This window comes from Bubalus kerabau, chromosome 1 (genome assembly GCF_029407905.1).
Source record: "Bubalus kerabau isolate K-KA32 ecotype Philippines breed swamp buffalo chromosome 1, PCC_UOA_SB_1v2, whole genome shotgun sequence".
Taxonomy (NCBI): domain Eukaryota; kingdom Metazoa; phylum Chordata; class Mammalia; order Artiodactyla; family Bovidae; genus Bubalus; species Bubalus kerabau.
This window is the reverse complement of record NC_073624.1, coordinates 136,884,486-136,908,745: the sequence shown is the minus strand read 5'-3', so window position 1 is coordinate 136,908,745 and position 24,260 is coordinate 136,884,486. Positions and strand designations below refer to the sequence as shown.

Below are 24,260 nucleotides of genomic sequence, written 5' to 3'. Positions count from 1 at the left end.
AGGGGCCTGGGCCTTGGTAAGTGTCCTAGCTCTTCAGAGGAGAGGCCCCTGTTTCTCTGGGGGACACACGTGCTGAGACCCCCAGCCAGGGAGCTGGCCCGGTAGGTGTAGCCTTGAGAACCCAGGGGGCGCTTAAATCGGCTTGTCCAGCTCCTCCCACCCCGGGCTCCTCCCAGGTGCAGTGCTGCTGCCCTAGATGACTTGCCTCAGAGGTGAAGCCACTTGCCTACTGCTTCTCCCAGTTTCAACACAACAACGAACCTTCCTCAGCTGTCTCCCCCTCTGGCTCCTTTGCACCCTGCTCTCCTCCCTTGCACGGGGCCGACTGTGAAGGGTGTTCTCTGCTTGCTCACCACACAGCATCACCTCCCACACAGCCTGGCCCACTCCCATCTGTGCGCCCCCCACTCCTGGGAAACAGGCTCCAGAGGCCCGGGGACGTCTCCAGCCCTGCTCCCAGGCTGTGGTCCCCAGGGCTCTGCAGGTCCCCCCTTCCTCTCCTGGGGCACTCGGTGTCCCCCTTCCTGGGGACCTGGGCCTCCACTTTCTCTTCTCAACCCTGGCTTCTGTTTCTTCCTTGGTGCTGATCCCAACCCAGCTCTTCTGGGCAGCATTCAAGCCCAGACCCGCCTGCTGCCTCCTAGGTGACCACTCTCGTTGCGCCCCTAATCCTCCCCTGCCCCATCCCCTCTCTGAGCAGGTGGGACAACCAGGGTCTCTCTTGGACTCTGCCAGGTCAGCCCTGGCATTGATTGAGTGTTCAGCTAGTTTGCCCCCACCGTGACCTCTCTTCCGTGCCTTCTCCTCCCACTGCCACCGCCTGGGGCCGGGCTGCCCTCCCCTGGCCTGGACACCCCAGCAGCCCCCTGCCCCTGCAGTGCCTGCCCTATGGCGCAGCCTGGTGACCTTTTTAACCTTCTCTTTGTACAAATGATGAGCCTTATGCTCCATGCAGCCCTGGCTCTCCCCACCTAGTCGGCTCCCGGCCTTGTGTGATCCCTCGGGGTCAAGTCTATACTTGGCCCATTGGCCCCAGTTGGACCACCAGCTCTGAGAGAGTGGCTGTGCTGGAGGACTCAGCGGACATTCGTGGGATGTGTGTGAAAATCTGTGAGCTGCTGTGCGTGGCAGGCTGGATCTGTGTCTGGGAACCTGTGTGTTGGGGGTGGGGGCGTGCCCCCCCTCCTCGGCCATCTTGCTTCCCCTTTCAGGGAGGGGAGAGGGGAGCAGATCCACAGGTTCTGGGAATGGCAAGAGGAGGGTGTCTGGGGATCCAGACCCCTGTTCAAGAAGGAGTAGTGGGGGCGGCTGGGAGGCCAGGCCCTCGCCTGTTGTCACCACCACTTCCATTTCTCCAAGTGTTACCCTCAGACTCTACCTTGAAGAGAGAGTTCTCCCTGGATCTGGTTGTCATGGCAACGCTGTTAACAAAGAGTAGCTTCCGTGGAGGAGGCTGGCTCACCCAGAAACTGAGGGGGCTGGGCGAGGGTGTGCGTTCTGATGGGTTCATTAGCTGAGCCTGTTTCCCCAACCCCCAGCAAGGCTGCCCAAGTCGCGTGGACCCCTCTGGCTGGGCCTGGTACCCAGACCCTCCCCATGTGACTGTCATGAAGCCTCCATCCCATCTGGGTGTGGCTTGTATTTCAGCCACAGCTGGCTCTCGGGGCAGGCCCAGGGAGGCCTCTGAGTTGGCGGGGTGCAGGCTGTGCCCTGGCACCAGGCACCTCCCAGGGTGAGGAGCCTTTGTGGAAACCCAGGCTCAGAGGCCCAGATTTCTCTTTCCCAGGACTTTCCCGAAGGCTGGTTCTGGTGCCCAAGCCCGTTTCAGTTGTGGCCTCTGAACAAGCCCTGTCCGGACTCCGTTACTGCTCTGAGATTAGGGCTTTGGTTAAATGAGGGACAGCCCTGGCCAAGCTGACGGGGGACGGTGGGCTCTGGGGTCCAGGTCTTGGCCCCTAGAGTGGGGTGAGAGTGAAGGAAGGCAAGAGCTGGCCACGTGGACCAGCTCAGGGACAGGGCTGGGTGGATTAGGGTTGGATGGGATTAAAGGCTCATAGGGGAGGAGCTCGTGGAGTTCTGAGGCCAGCTTCCTCAGCTTTCCTGAGTTAATCACTCTGAGCAGGCAGAAGGCTCCGTCAATTATTCGTTTCACTGTGGTTATTAGCAGTGGGTGGCCCCCACTGGGCAGATGAGGCCAGGAGCAGGAGGACATCAGGGCTGCTCCGGGAAGAGCCCACGTCCTGTGCACACCGCCCAGGGGTCCACTCCCTGCTCAGCCCCACCGCAGGAAGAGCCCCCCATGCCCGGCACCCAGCCCTCCTCGAGCCTGGGAGCCCGCCCGACCAAGGCAAGTCTGAGTGTCTCTGTCAGTGTTCCCTGAGCGCCTGGGCCCTGGCCCCTCTCTGCTGGGTCAGGGGGCTCTCCGAGACGACGGCGCGAGGGTTGACAGTGAGCAGGGTGGGCCACTGGTCCGAGCTGTTCCTGTGAGAAAGACAAGGGCAGACAGAATCACTTCCGGAGTGGGCGTGTCACGTAGGGCGGAGCCTGGAGCCTCCACAGCCTGGACGGCCCCCAGGGTACAGGGCTCAGGAGCTCCATTTCAGGCTGCTTGTGGAACCAGGCAGTCAATGATGGAAACGTTCATGAGTATTGCCTGCAAACCGGCTGTCAGAACACCGCAAGGAGTATCAAAGACACCCTGTGATTCAGACCGTGTTTTCTGCCTACAATGCAGTTCTAATAGAAATTAATAACAAAACAGAGTCTAGGTATTTGGAAAATTTAAAATACATGTATGGCAACTCACTCCAGTGTTCTTGTCTGGAGAATTCCAAGGACAGGGGAGCCTGGTGGGCTGCCGTCTATGGGGTTGCACAGAGTCGGACACGACTGAAGTGACTTAGCAGCATAAAGACTTAGTGAATCCAAGAAGCAATCATAATGGAAATGAGATGACAATGAAATTAAATGATAGAAGTATTATGAGGGACACTGTGGGACGCAGCCTTCGTGGCACTGCAGATGTTACCAGCTGACCTTGTCTGGAGAGCCCGTATCCGTGTCCAGGTGCCTCCTCCTCAACCCTGGCTGCTGGGAAAGGGGTCAGAGCAGTGGGCAGGCCTCCCAGACTGCAGGGCTGCCTAGGGGAGAATTCAGTATCCTTTGGCTTCTCCATGTGATCAGGCCAGGCTGGGTCTGGGGGAGCTGCCCTGCCCCCAGTACACAGACACAGCTTTTGAAGAATATTTATTTGGCTGCGCAGCATGTGGAATCTTCCATCTTCCTTGCGGCATGTGGATCCTTAGTTATGGTGTGTGAACTCTCAGTTGCTGCATGTGGGATTAAGTTTCCTGACCAGGGATCAAACCTGGGCCCCATGCGTTGGGAGTGAGGAGTCTTAGCCACTGGACCACCAGGGAAGTCCTGAGACCAAGGCTTCTAAAGCGCATACTCTGGCCATGGCCACCATTCACACATCATAGCCACTCCCACCCCTGCAGGGGAGGACACCATGTGTGTCTCAGGTTGGACTGAGACTTTGAAAAGCTGTGGTTCTGTGAGGTGACTGGGGCTTGTTAGGGGAAGAAAAGGAAGGACCAGTGCAGGGAAGGGCCTAAGGCTGCAGACGAGAGAGGACGGAACCGTGGGCAGTGTGGCAGCAGAGCCCTGGACTGCCCCATCTGTGCTTAGGATCTTGGCATACTGCATGTGTACCTGGGCTGTATGTGTGTGTGTAAACGTGTGTGTGTGCACATTCACACACAAGCACCAGCCCTGACCAGCCCTCTATCCCAAGGACTCTGCTGGGCATTTCACTAATACCTGATGTAATTTAATGCTGCAGACTTCAGACTTCTTTTTTGATGCTGGCATCATTATGCCAACTTTGCTCATGAGCCTCTTGCGTCTGGAGAGAGAGGCCAAGGCAGGGTTTGAATGCAGGTCTTTCCTCTGGGCCAAGGACACTTTGGAGAGTAGGTGACGTGCTTCTTTGGGGCCTCCCCTCATCTCCTGTGCTCTTCGTGCTGCCCCTCTCCCTGGGTGCAGCCCCTGAGCAGGCTCTTGTTCCCTTCCCTGGCTTTCCCTGGCTTTTTTCCCCGGTGCTTCCCTGAACTCACACTCACACCTCAGGTCTCAGCTTGGACAGGGCTCCTGGCAGGAGGCTCTCCACCCCCTGGGGCTGCTGAGGTTCCTTTCCTCTGGGCTGTAGAGCCCCAGGGATGTGTAGTGGGCGTAACAGGCTCCCCAGGTGCTGGCTGCTCTTCTGAGTACTTTGCCTGTATCCACTCATCTCACACTGTTGAAAGATCAGGTTCCCCAGACGCAGAGCCTGAGATGGGGATTTCTGACGCATGGGGTGTACAGGGTGTGCTCTTGGGGGCATATGGGGGTGTGCAAGCAGGTAGAGAAATGCGGAGGCAAGCATGCAGTTTCACAAACATGCAGTTCCTTTTCTATTTATACTATTATAAATAGTATAATAAATTATTTATACTATTTACATTTTGTTTTGGAGTATATTTTGGAGTATACTATTTTATTGGATATAATTTACAATGTTGTATTAGTTTCTGCTCTACAACGAAGTAAACCAACTGTATGTATACATACACCTGTTCTCTCTTGGACCTCCCTCTCTCCTGCCCCACAATCCCAACCCTCTGGGTCATCAGAGCCCCGAGCTGAGCTCCCTGTGCTATACGGCAGCTTCTCACTAGCTGTTTCACATGTGGTAGTGTGTATATGTCAATCCTACTCTCTCAGTTCATCCCATCCTCCCCTTTCCCCATTGTATCCATACGACTGTTCTCTATATCAGCAACTCTATTCCTGCCCTGAAATTTTCACTTTTATTGGAACATACTTGATTTACAATGTTGGGTTAGTTTCAGGCATACAGCAAAGTGATTCAGTTGTACATATACATATGTCCATTCTTTTTAAATTTGTTTCCTACATAGTTCATTACAGAGTATTGAGTAGAGTTCCCTGTGCTATACAGTAGGTCCTTATTCAGTTCAGTTCAGTCGCTCAGTAGTGTCCGACTCTTTGCGACCCCATGGACTGCAGCACGCCAGGCTTCCCTGTCCATCACCAACTCCTGGAGCTTGCTCAAACTAATGTCCATAGAGTCGGTGATGCCATCCAACCATCTCATCCTCTGTCATCCCCTTGTCCTCCCACCTTCAATCTTTCCCAGCATCAGGGTCTTTTCCAGTGAGTTGATTCTTCGCATCAGGTGGCCAGAGTATTGGAGTTTCAGCTTCAGCATCAGTCCTTCCAATGAATATTCAAGACTTATTTCCTTTAGGATTGATTGGTTTGATCTCCTCGAATTCCAAGGGACTCTCAAGAGTCTTCTGCAACACCACAGTTCAAAAGCATCAACTCTTCAGCACTCAGCTTTCTTTATGGTCTAACTCTCATATCCATTCATGACTACTGGAAAAACCATAGTTTTGACTAGACAGACCTTTGTTGGCACAGTAATGTCTTTGCTTTTTAATATGCTGTCTAGGTTGGTCATAGCTTTACTTCCAAGGAGGAAGCGTCTTTTAATTGCATGGCTGCAGTCACCATCTGCAATGATTTTGGAGCCCAAGAAAATAAAGTCTGTCACTGTTTCCGTCAATCCCAATCTTCCAATTTATCCCTCTTTCCCCCTTTGGTAACCATGAGTTTGTTCTCTACATCTGTGACTTGATTTCTGATTTGTAAGTAGGTTCATTTGTACCATTTTTTTAGATTCCACATATAAGCAATAACATGTGATATTTGTCTTTCTCTGTCTGACTTCATGCAGTATGATTATAGGTCCATCCGTGTTGCTACAAATGCATTACTTCATTCTTTTTAGGAGCATGTTTTTACTTGCCCTTGCTTTTCACCTCAGGCCTCCTGATAAGGCAGACTTGTTTGGAAGTGCCTTCACCCATGCAGGAGTCCCCCACCTTAGGGTTACACACTCCAACACCCACCTACTCAGGTGACCCTGAGTTGAACTGAACTCAGTCGCTCAACTGTTTTCCCATTGTTTGTTAACAGGTTGACTCAAGCAGTTTTCAGAGCTCTGGTCCCTGAGGGGCTCAGGCGAGGACTGGCCTCTGTCAGTGCTCCTGTGCACACCCCCACCGCAGCCCTGAGCTCACCTGTGCTGTGTGGCTTTCGCCAGGGGCTGTAAATGTCCTCCCATAGATGACCGCTGCAAACCTGAGCCTCTGAAGCTCTGATGTCGGAGGCCCGCGTGTCCTGGCCCCAGGCTGCACCATGTTCCTTGGCTGGAAGAGCCGACTGAGCAGTTGGCCAGGCCCTGGGCGGTAGGAGGAGGGTGGTTGTGGGCTTGTGAGTCTGTCAGCCCCAAGGGAAAACTGGAGCAGGGCCCACCTGCCCTCTGTGGGAACCCAGTGAGGATGAACCCAGTTTCCATCAGATGTTTTACTGCAGGGATTAAAAACTATAAGCACAGCCTAATGAGATATCCCTAGGGCTGGCGCTGGAGAATGATAACGTGTCTGCCCCAGGCCTGCTCCAGGGTGGGAGGGGGCCCTGGACTCTGGAAGCCGGCACTGCCCCGTGCTCGGTGCTCTCATGGCGGGGATGAGCGAGGCAGGAAGAGTGTGCGTCACAGGACACTGGTGCTGGGTGGATCGGCAGGCCAGGTCGGCAGAGGTGGGGACTGGGCACAGAGGAGTATGGGGCCCAGGTGCCCATGGTGGGAGGTGGATGTGGAGGGGTGGTCAGACACAAGTGGGCCCCAGGTGGCCATGAAAATGGTCACCCTTGTAGCAACAAGTCTCCAGGGGGTTGAGAACCTTGCCCAAGGCCGGACAGCCGAGAAGTGGCCAGTCCAGGGTGTGGACCCAGGCCTGCACTCCTCACCACACTGCAGGCCAAAAGAGACCCATAGTCTGAGGTGCTGCCCGTCCCCACCTCTTTCTGAGATGGGCTTTGGCAGAGCCATTGAAGAACTCAAAGTACCTGGGTGGATGCCCCGTCATCCTCCCATCCCTGAGGATGTGTGTGGAGGACCTGTGCACCAGGCCCAGCCCAGGATCGGGGAGCGCAGACACTATCCCAGTCTGAAAACAGCTAGAGAAAGGCAGAACAGGGAGTCAGAAATCAATGAGGGGGAGGAGGAGGGAGAGGAAGCACCCAGAGGCTTCCGATCAGAACAGAGGGACTAGGACAGTCTCACTGGAAAGAGAGGAGGAAGCTGTATGGACATGGAGAGAGAGGGGCTCCCTGCAGGTGGGATGGTGGTGGTGGTTTAGTTGCTAAGTCATGTCCGACTCTTGCGACCCCATGGACTGTAGCCTTCCAAGCTCCTTTGTCCATGGAGATTCTCTAGGCAAGAATACTAGAGTGGGTTGCCATTTTCTTCTCCCAGGGATCTTCCCAACCCAGGAATAGAACCCAGGTCTCCTGCATTACAGGCAGATTCTTTACTGACTGAACTATGAGGGAAGCCCCTCATGCTTGTGGGGGGGGGGTCTAAGTAAAAGTACATAGTAACAGCATGGATCACAAGTCCCTTGAAAGTCTATGATCTGACAGATTTCGTTAGTAGTTCTAATTCCCCACGCAATTACGAAATGGTCAAATAGACCAGGAAAAGGTGACCGAGAAAGGAAAGTTTGGTTCACACACTTTGCTTATCTCTGGCTGCTCCTCTCGCAAGGATGTTGAGTGTCTCTTGGCATTGGCAGGTCAGTTAAAACCCCGATAAGGTTCCCCTTTTGGGAGCTGCCTTCAGTCATTACGAGGCATCGCAAAACTGCAGAGCAGGGCTCATCACTTGCTTGCGCAGGGCGGGTCATTCATTCACACAAGCACACTGTAGAAGTTAGTAAAGTAAAGCAGAAAACGTGCTTACTGAGAAAGCAGAGAGGCTAGAGCTCTGAGTCTTCTTACCTTGTCCTGAAGATCCCGGACGAGCCCCCAAGATGATAGCTTACGGTGAACAGCGTCGGATTTGTGATCTCTGAAGAAGATTTAGCTTCAGGACCAGGGACCAGGCTTGATCATTCAAGAGCATTTGTGTAGCAGAGTTTTATTAAAGTTAAGAAAAGAGACAGAGAAAGCTTCTGACATAGACATCCGAAGGGGGATGAGAGTGCCCCTGCAGAGGGCGCCGCTAGCCCCCAGCCCCGAGATAGACACACTCTGGCACATCTGGAAATGCCAAGTCAGTGGGGGGATACAGTCTGGGGCAGACAGTGACTGTTGCCACTAATGACAGGTCACCCTGGGGTGAGCCAGGGGAGTTGTGGCTTTGACTGGGGTCTCATACCACCTCTGTGGCTCAGCTGTGTCCACGTGTGGATGGCTCTGGCAGAGCGGCAGCTGACCCGCCACACCACGTGTTCCAGCCCCACGTGGACAGCGCTGCACCTCCTCCAGGAGAGAGCCTGGTGGTGGGGCTTGCTCAGGGGGCCTGCCTGGGGGAAGAGGCTGAGATCAATGGAGTCATGTTGAGTTTGAGGTGCTCTGGGAAGCTGAGAGAGGCATGGCTAGCATGTGGGCATGTGGTTGTGTGGGTGGGGCCCTCTCCAGCTCTTCACCCTCCCCAGCTCTTCTTTCCTTAGGATTCCCTTCCCCCTCCTCCATGTGCAAATTGCAGTATTGTATTTATTTTAATAGCATTCAAAAAGTAAAAAGGGAGGAATTCCCTGGTGGTGCAGTGGGGAGGGCTCAGCGCTTCCACCACTGCCGGGACTAGTTCTATCCCTGGTTAGGGAACTAAGATTCTGCATGCCACGTGGTCAAAAACAAAAAAAAAGGTAAGAAAAAGTGTCCAGGTGGAGCATGTCTTCTTCCATCCCCGGCCAACTGTTGGCTCCTCCCAGCTGAAGCCCTGTTTTGATCTGTTTCCTGAGTATCTGCCTTGTATTTCTGGTCCCCACACAGCGGCAGTGCATCAGTCCCCGTCAGGCACGTGGTGGTGATGGACCTGTGCCTGGCTTGGCTTCTCTCCCCGGAGCGTCTTGGAGCTCCTGTCTCAGTGTGTGTAGAGTGGCCTTGCTGCTTTTAGCACACATGTGGTCTTCCCACAGTGGATGTATGTATGATAACTCAGGACTTTCCAGGTGGCTCAGAGGGTAAAGAATCCACCTACAATACAGGCAGATGCAGATTCTATCCCTGGGTTGAGAAGATCCCCTGGAGGAGGGCATGGCAGTCCACTCCAGTATTCTTGCCTTGAGAATCTCGTGGACAGAGGAGCCTGGCGGGCTATGGTCCATAGGGTTGCAAAGAGTCGGACACGACTGAAGTGACTGAGCACGCATGCATGGTAACTCGTTCATCCAGGGACTGAAAAGTGGACATCCAGACTGTATCCACTCTCCTTTTCTAAGCAGTGCTGCAATGAGGACCCTTACATGTGTATGCTTTTGCTCAAGTGTGAGCATATTTGTAGGATAAATCCCTAGAAATAAGATAGCAGGGGGAAATGGAGGTGCATTTATAATCTTGATAGATTTTGCCCAACTGTCCTCCATGGCCATGCTTGGTTATACCTCTGCTGGCAGTTTATGTGAGCCTCTGTTTTTCCATCCTCTTGGCCAATCTGTTATGTGAGAAATGGTATCTTGTTGCAATTTTATATAGAATTTCTCTTACTATGAATGAGAAAGAGTCGGACACAAGTGAGCGACTGAACTGAACTGAAGATCCACCTATATTTTCTTTTTGATGAATTGGTGTTTGACTTATTAACATATTATGTTGGGTTGATGGCATTTTTCTTATTGATTCACAGAAATCTCTATATATTGAGGCAACTGATACTTTGGAGTATGAGTTGCAAATCTTTTCCCCAATTTATCTGTATTTTCATTTTGTTATGATTTTTGCCATGCAATCGGAGAGGGCGATGGCACCCTACTCCAGTACTCTTGCCTGGAAAATCCCATGGATGGAGGAGCCTGGTGGGCTGCAGTCCATGGGGTCGCTGAGTCAGACACGACTGAGCGACTTCACTTTCACTTTCACGCACTGGAGAAGGAAATGGCAACCCACTCCAGTGTTCTTGCCTGGAGAATCCCAGGGACGGGGGAGCCTGGTGGGCTGCCGTCTATGGGGTCGCACAGAGTCGGACACGACTGAAGCGACTTAGCAGCAGCAGCAGCAGAACCATCATTTTTAAAAATGGTTTTGGGGTTTTGTAACATACATGAACTTATGTGAAATTACTATTTCTGTAGGCAAAAATGGTTACCTACCAGTACTTTCGTGGTATTCAAATGAACAGAATTTATACTCTTCTCTGAGAGTATAAAGAAATTCTCGTATGTTCTCATAAACTTATGGTTTCATTTTTTTTTCAAGTGTGAATGTTTGATCCATCTGCTGGACTCCAACTTAATTTTTTTCCAGATGGTCATCCATTTGTCCAACGCCACTTATAATTACTTTTTTCCCCACTGATTTGAAATATCACCTTTATCATATATTGAGCTGCCATGTGTTTGGGGTTATTTCTAGACTTTCTCATTGGCTTCATTGCTCTGACTGTATATTCATGGGCTGATATCGTGTTTTAAATTTAACTGTTATTATGCAAATTTTCAAATGCCATAGAAGGTAAAAAGAATAGTCATGAACCCTCATATTCTTATCACCCAGATTCAGTAGTTAAGATTTTACCTACTTGCTTCACTTAAATTCATTTTTCTTTCTTCCTGTCTCTTTTTTGTCTCCTGTTTTTCTTTTTCCTTTTGATTGAAGTATTTAAATCAAATCCCCAACCTCGGTAATTTGCCCCTCTATACTCTGGTATGGATCTCTAAAACAAACAAGGCCATTTTCAGACAAAACCACATGGTTATTAACACACTTAACAAAATTAACAGCAATTCCTTGCTATCATCTAACACCAAGAACACATGCCATTTTCCTTAATTGTCTTGAAAATGCCTTTTTGCAGTTGGTTTGTGAAATTGGTAACCAAATTAAATCCATATGTGGCATTTGGTTTGTATTGTCCTTAAAGCCTCTTTAATCTAAAGCAGCTTATTTCCCCACCACTCCTTTTAAAAGCTGTTGGCTTGTTGCATAATCTTCTTGAGTTCTCTATAGTATCCTGTTTTCAAGACTTGTCTGTTTGCTTCCTCTTGGTGTCATTTAACTAGTTCCTCCAGTCCTCGCATTTCCTCTAAACTAGGATGTAGCTCAAACAGCTTCATTTTTGGGGGGTTCATGTTATCTGGGCAAGAATGGTGTTGCCCTTTTCATGGCATTGTGGCAGGAGTCTATCACGTCAGGTCTGGTTGCAGTGGTCATGAACGTGGGGGAGATAGAAGGAGATACCCTCATGCTCTGGCATCTCTTTGTCCATCCTGATTGTTTGAGCCACTGATGACCACCATCTGAGTCAAGCATGGCACGCAGGGTTGCAACATGGCACCTATCTAATTGTTCTGTCTGAATGCATTAGTGGAATTCTGTAAAAAAATGTTACTTCATCAACCAGGACTATTTGGGTGCCCTGAAATAATTCATTAAAAAAAGGAAGATAAGTGTTAAATTCTTTCTTTAACCAACACATGGTTCCTCTGATTTTTGCAATTTGTGCTTGTTCTAAAACTCAGCAGCCTCACCTGACCACATTCCTTCTCAAGTTGCCTTTACCATTTTTTTTTTTCCAAGTTGTGTCTTGAAAATACAGCCCTGTATTTACTGTAGGATTCCTTTATCTGGTAGGACTTAGCCTTGTTAACTGTGCTATTTACTGTGGTCACTGCGACTGTTTCCTAGTGTGACATCACACCCATGGGGGTGGTTGACCCAACCTGGTTTTCTCATCAGTCCTGATATGTTGAGGGGCAGTCTTACAGCAGGTGAGGCTTTTTTCTCCCTGAATGCTAGATCTTGTTGGAGCAGAAATGCGTGCACATTTGAGAAGCTGGTAAAGAGGATTTGTGGAGGGAGACTGGCCTGAGACGTCTCTGCTCTCAGTCCATGGATGTGAGCTGTCTCTGCATTAGGAGAGAGGGTGGGAGGGAAGCTGAAGGCCCTGACAGGCCCAGCGTCTATCGAAACCAAAGCAGCTTCTTCGCATGGTTGAGAGCATTAGAGAGCATCAGACAGTGGCAGCCTCATGACATGGCAGAGTTCCCAGCTGGGAGGAGACCCTGGAGCTCTAGGAGAGGTGGGGCACCCACTCCGTACATACAGAAGCTGGGTTTTCCCAGTGAAGGGCTTAAGAAGGTGACGAAGAAGGGCCCCTGGAGGCAGAGACCTGGGTCTTCTGGGAAGGCAGGGTCTGTGGGGGCGGGGCTGTGGGAGGGGCCCACACAGGGAGTCCCTGTGGTCTAGATCCCAGCTCAGTGACCTGCTCCATTCATGCTGGCTTGTAGGGATCTGAGCTCTGACCGTGTCCTGCAGTGCCTGGGGTCTGGTGAGGCCCTGTATGGATGGGCTGATGCTGGTGTGGATCATGGGCAGTGAGCAGGGGGTCTCGGACTTCACTGGCCAGAAGAATCCACCAGTAGCAGAATCCACACCTAGGAGTCCTCTTGCCGCTTCCTTGCCAGGAGGCCTTTCACAGCCTGGTCTTGCTCCAGGGCCTGCCTGGCTGGGAGTGTGGACACTGACAGCAGGGATTTGCTGTTGTTGTTTAGTTGCTGAGTCGTGTCCAACTCTTTGTGACCCCATGGACTATAGCCCACCAGGCTCCTCTGTCCATGGGATTTCTTAGGCAAGAATACGGGAATGGGTTGCCATCTCCTTGTCCAGACAACAGGGATGTGTGGTGCATGTACAAAGGGTCTCGAGTGTTAGGCAGCCTCCTTCCCTCTTCCCTTCCCCCTTCCTTCCCCCCAGCACCCAGCCCCCCGTGTTTGCTGAATGAATGAATAGGCAGAAGCTGTCTCCTCGCCAATGCATTGCTGGAGCCACAGAGGCAGCCACGCCTGTGGCCCCCTGGCTGCTCTGCGTCTGATTCTACAATGCCACCATTGGTAGAGGTATGTGACCAGTCACAGGGCTTTGCTCAGCTGGGGGTCGGGAGCCTCCCCGGAGGTGAAGCTGAAGGATTGGTGGGCAATGGACAAGGGCCCAGAGGCAGAAACACGCACCATGGGGGAAAGCGGGTTTCTAGAAGCTCCCAGGGCCACCTGTCTGGTGTGAGGGACAGTGCTAGGCAAGAGTGCTAAAGCCCAGGGCTCCTTTCCTGGCAGGCTGGGGTGTTCTTGCCATGAGGTGTGGCCTGCGTCTTGAGCTACCTGCATCCTAGCCCTGCCCAGCCCAGCCTGGACTCCTGCCGACCCTGAAGCTGTCTCTGATGGGGAGGGGCACCGGGCTCTGAGCACGGGGCCTCCTTCCTTCTGCTTTCCAGACCCTCTCCCAACTATGATTTTATTTTGCTTAAAATACTAATTTATTTATATTTGGCTGTGTGGGGTCTTTGTTGCTGAGTGTGGGCTTCTCATTGCGGTGGCTTCTCTGGTTGCAGAGCATGGGCTCTAGGCGCACAGGCTTTAGTACCGCAGCTCACAGTCTCAGCAGTTGTGGAGCACAGGCTTAGTTGCTCTGCGGCATGTGGGATCTTCCCAGACCAGGGATCAAACCTGGGTCCCCTGCATTGGCAGGCAGTTTCTTAACCACTGGACCACCAGGGAAGTCCTTCAACTGTGATTTTAGATCAGCGGTTCTCAGAGTGGGATCCCAGGACCAGCAGCCTCAGTATCCCCTGGACCGTGTTAGAAATGCAGGTTCTCAGGCCCCAGCCCCGACCTCCTGATCAGATACTCTAGGGGAGGGGCTGCCCACCAGGGGATTCTGATACGTTCTCAAGAGCAAACAGACCAACCCAGGGGTTCAGGCCTGAGTGAAAATAAGGCCCTTCCTCTTGGTTCCGGCGTCTTCCCAGACCACAGCCTGCCATCATGAGCCAACTGGGCCCCACTGACTGCCACGTCTGTCCCAGATGTGGACTGACCAGGGCCAGCGCCAGAGGTCAAGTTGAGTTGGGAGCTGGACACTACCCCTGGCACTGGGGAGCCCGAAGGTCTCAGCGCAGGGACCTTTCATTTGATTTGCTTTGGTCTCTGGAGAGCTGCCCGGTGGCCTTTGGCCAACTCTCGGCATCAGTCACAGAGTCACAGGGCAGAATCGTGGGGCAGATCAGGTCGACCGCACCCTTGGAGATCCCTCAGGGGCTGTGGTCCGTGCCCTTACCTCAGAGCCTCTGGGAGAGGTTAGTGGCTGGCCCAGGGCCAGGACGTGGGAGAGCACCTTCCCAGGCCACCCCTGCCTGTTACCCCCACACGCTCAGCTCAGACAATCACTCGGGTGTCACTTGGATCCAGTTACTCAGAGCACAGATGAATCCGACTTCCCGTAATCGGCATTCAGGAGCTTGAAAGGGCTTCTAGGACATGCGGGGGCCTGATGTCTCTCCTTGGCGTCTCTCTCCCTGCCTGGGGCAAGACAGCGTCTGGGTCAGGGAGTCGCTGCGTTAGCGGGAATTGTATCTGGCAGGAGCGTTCCCAGGTGGCTCAGCGGTAAAGAACCCACCTGCCAGTGCAGGAGACATGGGTTCGATCCCTGGATCGGGAAGATCCCCTGGAGGAGGAAACGGCAACCCACTCCAGTATTCTTGCCTAGGAAATTCCAGGACAGAGGAGCCTGGCAGGCTACCATCCATGGGGTCTCAAAGAGTCAGACATGACTGGTCATGCATGTGGTGTCCCTACCTGGCAAAGACCTTCTCTAAATTGACCATTTGACAAGGATCCCTTACTTTGGGTAAGAGAGGGGGTGGGTTGAGAAGGAAGGGGATGTCTTCAGGTGAGATCTCTTCATTCTCACAGGTGCCCTAGGATAGCAGCCTTCTCCAGTTCTATAGAAACACAAAGTAGACTCAGAGAGGCTGAGAAGCCCTGTAAAAGTCACACAGCAGTATGGGTCGGAGTGGACACTCATTTCCTGTCTGGCTGTGCCCAGAGCCCCAGGCCCTCTCATCAGGTAAAATGCAAGCCTCAGCCTTTAGGAGCAAATGTGCAACCTGGGGGCCCCCTCTCCCCAAAATACAGGGAAGGATATTTAGTCATTACATAACAAGTTAAGCTGATGTGTTTGTCATGGGCTTTGCTGGGACCTTAGTGTATTCACTTGGTTTCTGAAGCTTTGGGAGGGAAACAGAGTGTATAGAATCTCCATAGCCTCCGGGGAGGAGGGGCCCCTGGACTGGGAGGCTGCACAGGCAGCTGTGGGCCAAGGCCCCGGGAACCGGCCCCCAGCAGCTCCTCCAGTCTGACCAGCGGCCTGGCAGCCCGGGCCACGTGGTGCTGGATTTGCCTCAGGGTGGCAGAGGCGGGAAAGGCAGGTTCCATGGTGGCCATGGGGACCATAGCCTGGCTGCCTGCCTTCCCCTGGGCGGTGGGCCAAGGCTGCCTCAGACCTGGTGGGTAGGAGGTCTTTGTCAGGAGTAAACAGCCCTCCACAAGGTCCAGAAAGGTCACTGGGGAGACCGCACAGCCGGAGCCTCTGCGCCCACGGGGCCCAGGCCGCAGCCCCTCCCCTTCCCACTCCAGGCCTGGGGAGAGTGGGGGCCGTCTGCTGTTAAGTGCAGGGGCTGGTGAGCGGAAGAAATGTCCCCAGGACAGGTGTTCCCTGAGAGCTCAGAGGTGGGTTCACCTGCCTGGCTGAGCCTCTAAGCTCTCATCCTCCCCAGCATCCTGGGCGGATGCGAGCAGAGACTCGGCCCAGGGAGGGTGGGGGACAGGACTCTTCATAGCCCAGGTGGAGTCCCCAGTGGAGGAGGGTTTGTCTGATGCTGGGAGACTGCACTTACTTCGTTCACTGAGCCCTGTGGAGCTCCAGCCCACTAAGACTTTCCTCTTCACCCCTCTCCCTGTCACTCACCATGCTCCCTCCAGTGGTTTCCATTTCGCCATGGATGCTGTCCCAGCCTCCCTGCCTCACCCTTGCTCTGCGCCCTCAGCCTTGCCCAGCCCTCTGTTCCACTCCCCAGGCTTGATCCCAGCAGCCTGTGGACCACCTCAGGTCTCAGGTCTGGAACCGAAGTCCTGGTCAGGCCCGGAGGCCCTGGGCAGAGGCCTGACCTGGGTCTTCTCTGGCTCAGGCCATGTCCTTCCTAAGACCAGCATCTGTCCCTCACTGTCTGCCCCACACCCTGCAGCTCTGCCCCAGCAGGCCACCTCCCACTGGTGACCCCACTGTGGACTGCACCCCTCCCGACTTCCACCTTCCTCCCTGTGGATAAGCCACCTGCCCCCTTTCCACCCTTCCTGTCCGGGAGCAGAATGCCACAGTTTGAGCCCAGACCTGGGAGTTTTGCAGCCTTCCCCGTGGAGAGGAAGCCTATGGCCCCGGGGACCTCAGAGACAAGCCTGCCCTCCTGCTCCAGAGGTTGCAGAGCTGGGCTGTGGGCACAGGGGCGGGGCTGGGGTTCAGTGAGGCAGGACCAGATATGCTCATGGGGCCCTTGTGTGGTAGTGTGGGCAGCGGATGTGACGGTTACAATGGCTGCTCTCAGGGGATGCTCTGTACGGGCTTCGTGAGCATCTCATGCATGGTAACTCGTCTAGTCCTGAGACACAGGGCTGTTCCCACCCCCATCTTACAGGTAAGGAAACCAAGAGGTTAAGGACTGGCCAGGAGGTGCAGGCTGGCTCCAGGCTCTGCTGTTGACTGCAGAGGAGAAAGGGATGCTGCAGAGGTACCACTGGGCTCTGTGGGCACCCTGCTGGGCTCAGAGGCCCCACAACCCCGCCCTGGGCAGGTCTGGCTTCTGACTTTGCCTGCAGCACCCTGCTAGAGCTGGCCCATGAAGTGGTATTGCAAGCAATTTCTCTGGCTGCTTGCTTGGGCAGGGTGAGGTGACCAAACCCACCTTCCCTCTTCCTGCTCCCCAAATGCAGTGGGAGCCATGATCTGGGCCACCAGAGTTAGCCCAGAACCAAGTCCTGCCGCCTGGCTGGGCCCAGGATAAGCAGTGTGGTGCCCAAGCCTCAGTTTCCCCATCTGTGTGTCAGATAGACAGGCTGGGACTCCCCAGCACTTCCCAGGGTCAGTGCACACGGGCTGGCTGGACCCATGCCCAAGTCCCCCAGAAGCCATTTCCCTGAGCCCCCAGGTGGGTTGATGGCCCAATTCTCCTTACTGTGCTTCTCATGTGAGGCCAGGTGGTGTCACCTCTTGTTGACAAGGGGGACCCTGTGGTGGTCTGGTGGTTTGGGGTTCTCCTCAGGGCAGGAATGGTGGGAGGTACCAGGGATGCCAGATGACCAGAGGCGCTGGTCAGAGGTGCCCCAAAGTGTCTCACCTGGGGGCTGCCAGGCTGGAGCTCTGGTCCTTGCTTCATGTCTCCCCCAGATGTCTGCACCCCCAGACTTTGACTCCCCAGCACGGAGTGCCTGCTCAGGCCTGGGCCGCCTCCTCATGTCTAGAGCCAGGGGGGCTGCTGTCTCACATGATCCCCTCCAGGAGAGCCTAACAGGCACACAGCAGCGAGGATACAGCCCTATATTGGAAAGTAGTTCTGCCACATCCAGCCTGGCACAAGTAGCTGCCTCCCCCGCCCCTCCCCGGGTTTCAGACACCTCCTCTGTAGAGGGAGGTGACCTGTAAACTGTGCCCCAGGGCTGGAGGGATGCACATCGCTGGGGGCTGGGCCGTATCCGCCCTGCTCCCTCCCCAGCTCTCCCACCTGGTAGGGTTCCCCAGCACTCCCCGCCCCGGGCCCACGTGGGCTCCACCCAGCTCAGTCTCTCAGGTCCAGCTTGGAGAATGAGTGAGCCCAGCTCACCCGGCCAAGTGTAGGCGAGGCTGCGTGGCAGGCCCAGCTCAGCGTGGCCCGCATGTCAGCGAGCACCAGTTCCCTACCATCAGGTCTACTTTGGGTCACCTCGGGGGCCTCCTCCCGTACATGCTTCCCACAGGCAGGGGACACAGCGCACCTTTACTGTAAACAGTCTGACAGAGGCAGCAGGGCGTGAGGGAAGGGAGAGGGAGGGAAGGCTGGAGGGGCCTCCCGAATTCTCCTGCATGCTGAAGCTTTTAGTGTTGCCTGGCAACCAGAGGAGCAAGGAGGGTGTCAGAGAGGAGCCCAGACTGCACTGATGCCCAGCCCCACGCTGGGTAGCCTTCCTCTGAAGGGGGCTGTCAGAGGGCTAGGAATCAGGCTCCTGGAGGCACCAGGCTCTCCCTTCAGGCCTGTCTTTTCTAAGGAGCCTAGGGTGATGGGGCTCCCAGGAATGGCCACACACCTGCCACCTGGTGGTCCTGAGGCTGGTCTCCCCTTCCCTCCAGCACCAGCCTCTAGGGCACCCCTGATGTGAAGTCTCGGCTTTGATCTAGACTTTGACCCTGACCAGTGCCTGGTATCCTTGGACGGACTGCTTCACGTCTCTGACCTCAGTCTGCACTCCTATAAAATGGGCCAGTAGCACTCCTCATAGGAGTTACTGTGAGGAATAAATGACAAAGCTGTGTTGGGCTGCAGGACACGGGAGGCTCCATGAGGAGTGGTCCCTGCCCCCAGGGGGTGACAACCTAAGAAGATGGTGACAGACTTTGCAGGGCCTTTGGAAGAACTGGTTGAAGGTACCGAGGTCAGCTCTCCATACCCCCAGCCTGCGTGACTGTCCAGGACATCCCCGGAGGGGTCCAGACGCAGAATGAGGCCAGGGTGGTGGCAGAGGGTGGGGCAGGAAGGAGTGACGCTGAGCAGGTGGCTGGCGAGGGCGTGAGCTTAGCCAGGGGTGGGGAGAGTGCCTGGGTGTTGGCTCCAGGGAGGGGCTGTGGCTGTTCGGAGACATTGGGAGGGTTTTCCTGCGTCTCCATGTGGCATTTCCACCTAGGTCAACCAGAGGGCTTGGCCTGGGCTGAGTGGGGCTGGACTCTGCCGGGCAGTGATCAGGCAGTGGCCGAGGGGACTTCCCGGGAGGGTGCTGGAAACCCCAGCGCTGCCCGGTTTCCGCTCCAAAGGCCTGGGAATGCCGTGGCCTCTGCCCAGGAGGAAAGTCCCCAGCTTTCCTGCTGTGTGCTGTGGCCAGGGCTGCTTGGGCCAGGGGCCTGGCGTGGGTACCACCACCAGCCAGGCCGGGGGCGCCCGTGTGGTCAGACCCCCAGGGGGACACACATGCACGTGTCACTCATGTCACCCGTGTGCATGCTGAGGCTACCTCACGGTCCCTCCCTTTAACCACAGTGTCGGGGCCTGCAGAGAAAACCCCTGCTTGACGTTCATCCCGCAGTGACCTCGAGCTGCCGCTGTGGCTCCAACCTTGGTTTAGCAATAGACACTGTGCTCAGGAAACACCACCTTAAACAGGGCACCACCCAGAGTGACTGCTGAGCGGGGTGCCCACCATCCCCCTGCCCCTCCTGCAGCACAGGGCCCAGGAAACCTGGTGTCTCAGGGTGGTAACTGGGTGTGAAGGTGTCAGTTCCAGGTCGTCTGAGAAGCCGAGGGTGGGGGCTAAAGGGGGAGGGCCCCGGATGGAGAGATTAGGACAGGGAGGGCCAGGCAGGAAGAGCCACAGACCACAGACCGCATGGAGCCTGCAGGAAAGGTGCCCGTTAGTGGAGGCCTGCCCTCAGCAGGAGTGGTTTGGAGTGGGGACAGCCCCAGTGCCCTGCGGTGGGAGCAGCCTGGGGAAGTGCGGCCTCAGTGGGCACCAGGGCGGATGCAGAGAGGCTGTGCTGGGGGCTGTCAGCCTGAGGGGGCCCCTCATGATTATCCTGGTGCTATCTTTGCAGTGTGGGGGCCTGAGAGGGTCCTGAGAGCAGCCCCCTGCCCCTGTGCACCCCCTGCCCTCTTTGCATCCCAATTCCTGGGCTTCCTCCTTGGGTATTTTGGTCCAGATTGCTTCCTCCTTGGACAGTTGGGATCATGACAGCCTCCAGGATCAAAGGAAGCACTTCTGAAGGGATGTGCTTTCTCTGGGTTCCGATGCTGACATGTGCTAGGGCCTGGCATGCAGGTCCCACTCAGCCCTCACTCAGCCTTGCAGGGTGGGGACAATGGTTCTGGCCCTGGGCCCCGCTCCTGAGCTATTAGGGAGAGGCAGGCAGACCATCAGCTCTGTGCATGCAGCTATGTGGCAGCTGCTGGTCGTGGGCGGCTCCAGAGCCCACATCCAGATGGGCTTGTGCGTGGAGCCCAGGTGGTGTGTGAGGCCCCTTTCATGGTGCCACCGCGGCCACCCCCTGGTGCTTTGAAGCAAGACTGGTTGCCATGGCCCCAGGGATGTGCATGAGGTGGCTGTCACAAGATGATCAATAACACACACTTATCATCTTATGGGCTTCCCTGATAGCTCAGCTGGTAAAGAATCTGCCTGCAATGCAGGAGACCTGGGTTCGGTTCCTGGGTTGGGAAGATTCCCTGGAGAAGGGAAAGACTACCCACTCCGGTATTCTGGCCTGGAGAATTCCATGGACTATATAGTCCACGGGGTTGCAGAAAGTCCGACGGGACTTTCACTGTTTTTTTATCATACCGTTTTGTGGTTCAGAGGCCAGCAGTCTCAGTAGGGTGGCCAGCCTTCCTCTCTGCAGGCTCTGGGGGAGGGTCTTTTCTTGCTCATCCAGGTGTTCATTCCACGTGCTGTGGGACTGTGGTCCCCATTCTCTGCTGGCTATCAGCTGGGGCCCCTCACTCCCAGGCCTGTCATATGGCTCCCTGTACCTCAGAGCCTTGGAGAAGGCAATGGCAGCCCACTCCAGTACTCCTGCCTGGAAAATCCCATGGACAGAGGAGCCTGGAAGGCTGCAGTCCATGGGGTCGCTGAGGGTCAGACACGACTGAGCGACTTCACTTTCACTTTTCACTTGCATGCATTGGAGAAGGAAATGGCAACCCACTCCAGTGTTCTTGCCTGGAGAATCCCAGGGACGGGGGAGCCTGGTGGGCTGCCATCTATGGGGTCACACAGAGTCGGACACGACTGAAGTGACTTAGCAACTTAGCAGCAGCAACCTCAGAGCCTGCAGTGGTCAAGGGAGGGAAGGTCTGCTCATCTCTCTGACTCTACGCTATCGTCGCATCTCTTGCTCTGACCACAGCCTGGAAGTTTTCAGGCTTGTGATTAGATCAAGCCCACATGGGTGACACAGGATAATAATCTCAAAAGCCTTAATTTAATCACATGTAAAAACTTCCCTGGTGGCTTAGACAGCAAAGAATCTGCCTGCAATGCGGGAGATCCAAGTTCAATCCCTGGGCTGGAAGATCCCCTGGAGAAGTAAATGGCTACCTTCTCCAGTATTCTTGCCTGGAGAATCCCATGGACAGAGGAGCCTGGCGGGCTACAGTCCATGGGGTCGCAGAGTTGGGCACAGCCGAGTGACTAACACACACAGATAAAGTCCCTTTTGCAATGGAGTCTTTTTGCCAAAGGTCCATTTTGTCACATGCACAGTCCCAGGATTTAGGCATAGTTGGGGCCCATGGCCACTGTTAGGAGCCTGGTCCCTCCTCTAGGGAGTCAGAGGGCCTTGGGCCATCACAGCCCAGGGCAAGCCCGGGGGGCTTCCCTGCTGCCCAGCCTCTCTGGTGTGTGGGGGTGTCACGCCCCATCACCCCCACTGTGCCACACTGCACACTATGGCAGTGTGTGGGGCGGCCACTCCCCACAGTGGGCTTTCCCAGGGCTGGGTGTGCAGCGCCCCCTGTTTGTGGAATGGACACCAGAGAGGCGTGGTGGGTGGGTGGTCCCGTGGGAAGGGAGCAGCAGATGCTCTGTGAGGGGAGTTTGGGGGAGCCGCATCTGCTACACGTTGTGGAGTTCTGGTGGGGTTGGGGCACAGGCGGAGCCTCTGTTCAGAGCAGGGAGCCTGGGATGGGGGCGGGGAGGGTCCCCAGGGCTGCTCTCAGGATGCTGGCAGCCGGAGAGCCCCAGTCCCGCCCGGCCTGCCACAGGGCAGGAAGGGCAGAGTTCCCATGTGCGCCATCCTGCCCAGCCCTTCCTGCGGCGGCTCTCTGCCGGTGCAGCTAGACGCAGCCGGCAAGCGCACTGCATAACGCTCGCCCAGCCCTCCATTCCTGGCAGGCAGTCCTGTAGCCTGAGTCCAGAGTGCCCCTCCTGTGGTGCTGCTAAGAATCCCCAAGTTTGGGGCAGGAGAGGGGAGTGCAGAGCACTGTGGGTGCTCACCCTGTGCCACGTGGGATCTGGGTTCAGCGTGTACCTGGGTTAAGCCACTGTGTCTGACCTGGGATCTGAAACCCTGCCAGGGGTCTGACCAAAGCCTCCCTCCCTCTCTCCAGCCACCCGTCCATCTGTCCTTCCATCCCTGTGCATGGGCTGTCCCACCCCACCCAACCCCCATCCATGATGGATGTCCCGTCTAGCCCAGTATCTCTGCCTAGCGGCCCTCTAGCCAGAGCTTACGTACTTCTCTCTTCCTCCCTCCTAGAAGAGGCTACTGGATGTTGAACTCCCACCATGGGTCAAATTCCTCTGCCTTGGCCAGGCTGGGCCTGGGGAGGGTCAAGTCTGCTCCACCTGCTGACCGCATCTGACCTGGAGGCCGGTCTCCTGATGCGCAGAGCGTGTCTGTTTGGCAGGACACCAGACACGGATGGGAGGGATGTCCTGATTGATCCACCAGGGGCTCCAACCTCCGTTTTCTCCTGGGGGCCTGACATGGGCAAGTCTTTGTCCTGGCGCCTTCTAGGATCGTTGGGGACAGGTGTCCCCCCACATCCTCATCCAAAACTCTGACACCACACGTCCTGGCCTGGCCAGGCAGGAGTTGGCCAAGGAATGGCAGGCCACTCCTGTGTGTCCTCAGGGATGATGCCACCACCCACCCAGGGACCTCTCCCTTGCCACCTGTTCCCGTGTTATCAGCCATCAGTCTGTCCTGGGGACTCGAGGGGCATGGCATCGTCACCTATCTTCCTCTGAACCCAAGGAGAACAAGAGGAAACTGATATTCATAGAGGCTGGGGGCCAGTTCAGGTTATCCACCAGAGGCAGAACTGGGCCAGAGCATGGCTTGTCCTTGTCGGGCAGCACCCTGTCCACCTGGGGGTGCAGGCCTGGAGGAGTGGGCCGTGATCGGGAGCAGAAGGGCAGGCGCCCCTCAGCTGAGCTGTGAGGGCAGAGGCCACGACCCAGATTTCTGACGAACCCGAAAGGCCCGAGGCTCTGCCACTACTGTAATGAGCTCATTTCACAGTCTGCTCAGGGTTCGCACGACGAACAGGACTGTGCTGTCTGTCCCTGGCCACGTCTGGAGGTGAGATGGCATGGCTGGGGGCTTGGGGCTGACATCTCAATTTTCACAGCTGCCTGCGTCCATCACACACCCCGGCGCCTCCTGCTCCGCTGCGAATGAGGAACAGAAAATCAATCTGTGTGGTTTTTTCTTTTCTTTTCAATACGCGTGTAGGTGTGTTCCTGCTCCAGCATTCGCGCCTCCTGAGGCGCGCCTGATAAAGCCCCGAATCGCAGGATGGCAAGGGGGTGGCCTGGGAGGCAGCATGTGCCTGCAGCCTACGCCAGGCAGATGAGGGGACCTGCTGCTGAGCCAACGGGGACACTTCTCTCCGGGGATCCGCCCAGGACTGGGGCAGGAAATGGGGTCACAGTGCAAGTGGAACCAGGCTCCAATCTCAGAGCCACCTCTCCCCTTCCTGTTGGATTTCTGGTGCATTTCAGGTTTCCCTCATGGGCTGGTGCCCATCAGAGGAGTGAGGCATGCCTTCTGTGACCTGCAGCTGTGGAGCACCACCCGCCCCTGCCCCCCTCCGCCCCCCCCCCCCCCCCCGCCCCTGGCATGCCTGGGTTTGTAATGTAGCATGCACTGCCCTGTGTGACGCACAGGCCTCTGTCTGCTCCTCAGGGCGGAGGCCCTGCTCACACCCATCCTTCTAGATACTCAGGGAGCTGTAGGAGCCACTGCCTGGCCCGGGACAGGTTCTGCCCCCAAGTCCCCCCCACCCCACCCCAGGGCAGACAGACCTTGTCCCTTGAGGACTGCCCAGCCCCATTTGGCCCCTTTTCTCCTCCCTATGGGAAACTGCCCTTGACCAGGTGGCAGGTGGGAAATAGCTGAGCCATGGTGCCTCTCGTGTGCTTTTGACTTTTTAAAAAAACATGTTCGTTTATTTTGGCTGCGCCGGGTCTTGGGCGTGGCACATGGGATCTTTGATCTTTGTTGTGGCATGCAGGATCTAATTCCCCAACCAGGGAACAAACCCAGACCCCCTATACTGGGAGCACACAGTCTTAGCCACTAGACCACCAGGGAAGTCCCTGCCTTTGATGCTTTTTAGCCTG

At 55.4% G+C, this 24,260-nt stretch overlaps 1 protein-coding gene across 1 annotated transcript in view; it reads left to right on the top strand.

Moving 5' to 3' along the window:
* RASGEF1A (RasGEF domain family member 1A) overlaps positions 1-24,260 on the top strand; it is a 90,575-nt gene that overhangs the window by 3,497 nt on the left and 62,818 nt on the right. The gene's annotated exons all lie outside the window — the stretch shown is intronic.